We start from the raw sequence: 7740 nt of genomic DNA on the forward strand, positions 1-7740 counted from the left end.
ATAAATAACAAGAACGACAAAAAAGTTAGATTTGTATATGCTCTCTTGATCACTAGTGGTTTCATATTCTTTTTTCATATATCTGAACAAAACTGGGGGGCAAAGTTGGCTATACTGATGCATAACGGATTGACATTTCGCTGTTCTGATGCTACTAGTGAGAAGATCAGCCTGTGCCATTTCTGGAGCTACTAAGTGGGCAAAGGACAGCTGACTCTTCTGCACGATCGTACAACAAGCAGTCATTAGACAGGCCAGGGCAAGAAACATCTCCAGTCCTCTGATGCAAAGGTCTGGAACTCACTGATGTTGCTATTCTACATTATGACAACCACAGATCAGGGTTTTTTTATCCATTTGTTTTAAAATCTATCCACTCAGAATTATAGCAGAAAAGCTCACTGGGTCAGAAAAATGGAAGACTGCTCCCTCGATGAGCAGTGACTGAATTTGATCACTGCCGGATTCAGAAAAGGGAAGGAGATGGCTCCTCTCAGTCTCATTACAGATTCCAGATGAACCAAGATACATGTGAATTATGCATGAGGTAAACTTTTCATACAACTTTTTCAAATTAAGTTGTGATTATTTATCATTAATTAAAAATCTCTGTCACCTGTAGCAATAGTATTTATTTACTGGTTATTCAGGTGTTATGCATTCAAAATAATAGCTAACGTTTTCCTTGCAGTTTGTTCCAAATTCTCCATTTGAAAAGCAATTAAAAGATATCCCCAGATATTCTTCTGAGAGACACTCAATTTCCTGATTTCAGTTGTTGATAGATAGGAAGCAACATCACATAGCAGGGAAGGAAAAGACGAGAAAGTAGTCATCCCAACCTTCTGTCAGGCACTTTACAGCATAATGAGCTATCATGAAAAACAAGTCAAACGCTGAGAAAACAAGAAAGCTTTGGAAATTTGATCTTACTGACAGGATCAGGAGTAATTAACTATAACCCATGTGACCACTGGATGTCCTCACTGTTCCTCTGATGCAGCACAGACACCATCTACCAGCAGATCTGACAAAGAGTGTGCAAGGACACAGGTAGCGATGATTCCCACAGTAATCAGATTCCCACTGCACACAGATGCACGCAGATGCCCACGTGTGCGGGAGCATATCAGAGAATACACACACACGCAGAGAAACACCCCTTGAATACAGTTTCCACCAAGTTCGCTTGGTGTCTACTCAATGCTTAATAATGCAACACTAAGAGAGGCTGGGTGACAGATCCTCAGAGGGAGCCACGAAAGCAGAATTACTTCTGAGGAGATGTGCAGGAAGCCTGGATTAGAGCACGGTGTGCAACGGGGCAAACAGAAAAGACCCTCGTGTCGTAACAGGTGAGAGGAAAGGTGAGCAGGAGCAGGGGTGCCAGCATAAAACCACCGAGCAGCTGCCAGTCAGAAGCATCCAAAAGGGACAAAAGAACATCTGTAATGCAATGGAGTTCTCTTCATATCAAAGCTTTGAGGGCACTGGTGGGATGAAAGCTGGAGAAGGCGAAGGAAAACAAAAACAAGCCCCCAAAGACACCAGGAAGACTACTTCTACACATCCTTCTTCTGAGGTCAGGTCATATGAGAGGTTTAAGTTCATGTGAAGGTGTAGGAAGCTGATGTGTTAGCATCAACTAATTTTATTTATTTTTGTCAGATGACAAAAAGCCAGACCCAATTCTTCTATCAGGGAAGGACCAAGTGCCTTGCTTACTATGATTAAAAGGAAGGAGATCATCCTGTTTCTTTAATGGAAGGAATTTCCTAGCAATGGATTCAAAAGCAAATTTCAAATCAACCATGTGTTTCTTTCCCAGACTTAGAAAGCTCAAGCTCTGATAGCTCATTACTGATTTCATGCTTGTAATGAGAGGTTACACCACAAAAAGCACCAGATCCCTTCTCTGTCCCCACCTTCTCTTATTGGCACAGCTCATTGACGTTAGACGTTGAACTACAGAGCTATGGGAAGGGCAGCAGCCGCTCATACAAAATAATATTTGAAGAGTTTGCATTCTGTGAAAGAGATTTGTGAGTTTATTCTCTCTCCTCTATCATTTTTCCCCTTCCTGGGACTTGTAAAAGCCTGATCGGTGAAGGGTCTGGGTCACAGCTGACTTCACCTTGGACTCCAAAAAGCAAGGCATAAAAACGTTGCAAGAGCACAAGCACTAGGAGAGAGATACTTAAAACAAATATGACCAGAAAAAAAATTACTTAAATCGCACATTTCACTAGGACATGCTAAACTGGCAATTAGTTTTACATTCAGTTATTAGCATTCTGATTAGTTACATAAGCTATTGGGACGAACAGAAACACAGGAGGGTAAGTCCTTCAGCCTGGCTGGGTTTAACAGAAGGGTTTCATGTTTTGTTCTGTACTTTTCCCCCCTTGCACACGGTTAGAACAATGAATGGTCTGACACACAGTGGATATTCTTTTGTTTGGATTTCAGATGTTCACGAACAGAGCTGCACTGAAAAAGCAGGGTTTTTCTAGGGGGAGAGCCCTAGGGGAGGGAATTGCATGAATATATTTGAATAATAAATTAATTTGATAATTTCATGGTTTGCAATTAAATTAATTAGGTACTCTGAATTACTGGCCAGTGACTCTTCAAGCTTGTTCTACTCTGTTTGAAGTGATGTATACACACAGAAGTGCCAGAAAACCTAGACAGCTTTTGTTCCTTCCCCTGGATCTCATCTATACTTTCAGAGCAGCAACTGACCATAATTACATATGCTTTGTATGAGGAATAAAATGGATAAAGTGATTTGAGTGAATTTGATAAAGTGATTGAGATTTCGCAATAATAATAAAAAATAGTACCCTGTTAGGCTCACTTCTTGTAGTCCACACTCTCTTTTGCAGCATGTTGTACGACAAAGAGAATCCACTGTGTACATTTCAATCTTCCAAAACCAAGAGCTACTATCAAGTCTCTTCATCCAATGGTCTGAGTTTGCTTAAAAATATCAGGGATGCTGGCACCTGCTCCACTCTCACTGCCTTACATCTCCACTTAACTCCAAGAAGTCAATTAAGAGTGCTCTGCACTCTCCAGCACTCGGCTCTTTGCATCTTAATCAGGTGCTACAATTGGAAGCCCGCCATAAAGGCCCACCTAAGTTTAGGAAAAAAACAACAGAAAAAAAAGTATCAAGAAACAGTTAACATCCATTCAGCCAAACATCTGGAGTCCAAAAGTTCAAGATCTCATCCACTCTCTTTGCCCTAGAGCCCAGAGAAGAAAGAGTTTAGCCTACAGTGTTATGGCTCTGGTAGTAAGATAGACCCTTCAGAATCAGTCTTATTTCTCCAATTTTAATGCTATTGTGGTTTGAAAATTGTAAGGCCGACTATGGAGCAATTTAAATGAAATTTTTAGCCATTAGAGATACAACTAAGACCCATTAGTGTTTACAAGGAATTACCAGACTCACAGGAATTCTACTTAAGCAAACAAAACAAAGCTCTGGAGCCATTGCTGGGGTCCTCACCAGTACCTCTGCAGAAAAGGTTTTGCCGATGCAAACTGGAAGACAATTGAATGTAGAAGTATTAAAAAGTTTCCACAGAAGAAAAAAGCCAGAAATACTCCAAACAAACAAACAAACACTCCCTACAACTTAGTCTAAGTTTGCTCATACCTTCATTCTATGGAATTTGTTCCTTATCAGCCACTAATTTAGCAGAGAAGAATTTGCCCTAGAGCTGCTACAGTTACCTCTGATTAAGTTTTAGCTAATGATAGAAAATGCATGCATTAAATGGCTGTGTAGTCCAGTCCGAGACACTCATAGTGTCTTGACAGAGCCCTTCAAGCACAATAAACTAGAACAAGACTGCACAGTAAATCCTGTCTTGCACTAAAGAGTCTCACGAATTCAGTTTTAATTTTTATAAACAGATTGCTTCTTGGGTTGTTATTATTAGTGTGAGCTGGACAGCTTGAATTAGAGAATAATTTATTCCCTGTGCATTTCTAATTACAGGAAAGAGGTTCACTCACTGACACACTTGTCCGTCTTGTTCTTTCCTGTCTTTCAGGCATGGCTGATTGCAGTTAAATAGACAGACCAGCACAAACTGCGTAAGAAACACAACTCTGTCAAAAAAGGACTGAAGTGTTGCCATTAATTATTCTGGACCATGTGCTCATTTACAACAGATCTAACATGAGAAATATTCTCAGAGGTGTCAAACAGGCTCAGTTTCATAGGTGCATGGGGGTAGCACTGACTAAATGTTTGAGTGACTGGTAGGATGTGACCTGCCAGAGACCCTTGAAGCTTGGGGATTTCATGTGCAATTTGTGTTTCAGTATTCAATAGATAATTTAAATCGGGCCACTCTCTCTGAGCATTTCTGAAGGATCTACATGCCTGAGCCTGTGTCGGAACTGCACTAGTATCTCAAAAAAAAAAAAAAAAAAAAAATTTTTGAGAATCTGCACAAGGGATTAATTTTGGAACTCACTGCATCTTAAAAAGGCTTGAAGAAAGTGATAACATTGTTTTCAAAAAAAAAAAAAAAAAGACATTTATGAGCATCTGCACAAGTGATTAATTTTGGAACTCACTGCATCTTAAAAAGGCTTGAAGAAAGTGATAACATTGTTTTCTAAAGAATGGGAAAAGGTAGGTGTAAAAATCATTGAGTGCATAGGGAGATAACCTGAAAATGCTAACAGGGGGAAAGAAAAAACCCCCAAAATTGTGATTTTGTTAACCCTTGCTGCAACAGGGGCTGTTATTTTAAATAACTGAGCAGAGAATAGTCCACTTCAGCCATTATTCAGATGAACAATCTTTGTAAAGGCAAGATCAGTTGACTAGTAATTCACACTGGAACTGAAAAGAAGCACTGGATTTACTAAGTAAATTATACCCTTCAACTATTTCAGCTAGAACTACAAGAGTGCCCTCTTTCTGGTATTTTTTTTTTTTTTAATTCAAGAAATGCATACTTTAGGTGTGCCCTCACTGCCTCTGTATTTAGTCTTTTTAACATCTATGCAGTCTAACAGATGAAACCTTCGTCCACTCTCACATACTCTTATGAACATGAATTTCCTACCCCAAGCAAGGAGCAGCAATGGAAGCTCTTCCACAATGAAGCAGCACCAGTTTCAAACAGGTAACAATCACCTCCCTCTCTGCTTGGCACAGTTTGCTGCGCTCTCTGTTGTTGAAACTCTGCTTGTTTTTGCAAGACCCACGTAATTTCTGCACTTGGATCTCTGCAATGAAGCTTCTCTCAAAGTCACAGACATTCCCTAGCTTCTTTTCACAGAATGTGCATGGCAGAACTTTTTGCTGCTTGAAGTTTTATACAATATTCTCACCATTAAAGATTAGTTTACAAACAGCTTAAGCTTAAAGAGCGTTTCCACTAAATGACAGCTCTTTACAAATAGTGACAAAGCTTGTTGAAGTGGTTATCATCTGTCAGCATGATATTAAAATCTTCCAGGTTTTTCATCTGAAGATTTTAAAAAGAAACAGTTTTAAGACAATAGGACAGCTCTGGGAGCCAAGGTAAAGAAATTCAGAATTGCACGTAATGCTGGATTTGCTTTCAAGCAGCATCCTCTTGTAACCTTTGGTTTACTAGTCAACATTTATTTTCAATTTACGATTTTGCTCAGTATTAAAGAAAGATTCTCTCTTTCTGACTGCTAAATAAACAGTATCTTCATATCATATTCGTTGACCATCCAAAAAAGAAAGCTGAGATAACTTGCAATGGCTTTTTAGTAAGTGCTACTATAACTGCTATCCCCAACCTCATCAGCGATCTTGCTTCTGAAGTTCACATGACATGACAATGAAAGCATTCAGGATCCGGTTTCAAAAGATGCTTTTTACCAGGCTACAAAGCAGGTAGGACAAACATTGACTGCTTTAGGGCTTTTTAGTTCATTCCAAACCTGCCCGTCCCCCAGCTAGGTTTTTTTGTTTGTTAAGTGTTACAGATTTTGAAACATTTCTTCTGATGTGAATGGATAAAGAATAAATATTTAAAGAATAAAAGGAGTATTCAGAAAATATGCACTCCTACATTCAGCCTCCATCCAGTTAGCACACTTTGCTGGGTATGCAAGACTCCGTTTCAAAACCTCTGGTCTAAGCTAAGCTGTGCCAGATGTAATAGCGCAAGCAATAGAACAGGAGTTCCCTTATTGACAGGAAAGAAACCTAACCCTCAAAAATGTGAAGTTGATATCTGCAGTGTTTCTCGGAAGTGTGTTAGGTAATTGGAATGAGCATATTTGGGCTCTACACAAAATCCTGGTGTTTGGAAAGGTGGTGAACTACTCCCTGGCAGACTGTAAAAAAAAAAAAAGAAAAAAGAAAGAAATAGCCATTAAAACATCGCAGTAGAAAAGATGCTGGTTATACAATATTTTTTTTAGAAAAGTTTCTGCTAATTTTCTGAGAGCACGTATCTCTCAACGAAATGCATAGAAGAGTTAGCACTAGCACAAGTAGACTGCATAAGGTTCAGCTGTTAACCTTCTCTGAGTCAGGAAAATCTATTTAGAGTTAGAGAGGCTGAAACTAGAATAATTTAAAGTACTACATCAACAGAACATTACTTCTATGGTGAGACTTTCTAGAGACCAGGTAGATAGAAAGGAAAAGGTAATTTTTATTCTAGTCAAAACAGAGACATGATGAGGAGACTTGTGAATTTTTGACTTTTATTTTAAAGATTAAATAAAAGCAGACTTTCAAAATGTCATCTGGAAGGTAGCTGCATTTGCCCTTGCCGAGGCAAATCTAGTACATGTTACAGCAAACAGCCATCAAGCTGAGGTCTAAAAGGCTTAAGTTCTGCTCTGCAGCTCTGCTCTAGGGCCATGAGGCATTCTCCTACCTCATCTTTCCAACTCAAAGTTCCCACAGAAGCTGAACAAGACTGATTTTCACATCAAGTGGGTCACACACGTCTTTTGCCCTTCATGATAGAAAATAAGTGATTCTAGAAAATTTACAAGAACTTTCAAGGTGCAATAGTAGTTTCAACTAAAAGAAGGGAAAAGAAATAAATACAGTACAGACCCAGACAGCTCAGACTAATGCCATAGCATTACCTCGAAGGTATTTTAATCAGATACATTCAGGGTTCTTTACCAAAAAGAGACTTCCGAATTTTATTTTTCCTTTCATACCCAGGGAACTTGAGTGAAACAGATTAAGTAGCTTGCACAAGGACACTCAAAGCCTGTGTAACGTCTGATCTGGGTTCTACCTTCTGACTGCTACTGCTGAGTTTTAACAACTCCCTCTTTCCTCTGCAAAGCTGCAGCCTTCAGCAAACAAAGCATTCCTTATAGCTAATTGGTGTTACGTGGAAACTCAACTGCTCTTATTTACAAAACTACAGATTTATGTCGAGCAAAGCCAATTATGCTTAATGTTTAAACTATTGCAGGTGCTCAATGACATTGTTGCTAGGCAGTAGAAGGGAAATTGCTCTTTTAATGCATCTTGTTCCAACTGGGAGCATGTGTTTTATCATCAGTGCAAACTTAACAGATGGAGATCTTATTCCTCTCCAGTGAGTTTTCTTCACCCTCCCTCACTCAAAATGGTGTCTCATGCATTTAGACTTCACTGAGGTGCTCAATGAACTGTCTGGGACAGAACTTGCATTTTTTCTATATGTATACGTGAATACAGTATAGAACACACATCCCACCCCTAACCAGCCCCCG

Source organism: Buceros rhinoceros, unplaced genomic scaffold (genome assembly GCF_000710305.1).
Source record: "Buceros rhinoceros silvestris isolate BGI_N320 unplaced genomic scaffold, ASM71030v1 scaffold11473, whole genome shotgun sequence".
Taxonomy (NCBI): Eukaryota; Metazoa; Chordata; class Aves; order Bucerotiformes; family Bucerotidae; genus Buceros; species Buceros rhinoceros.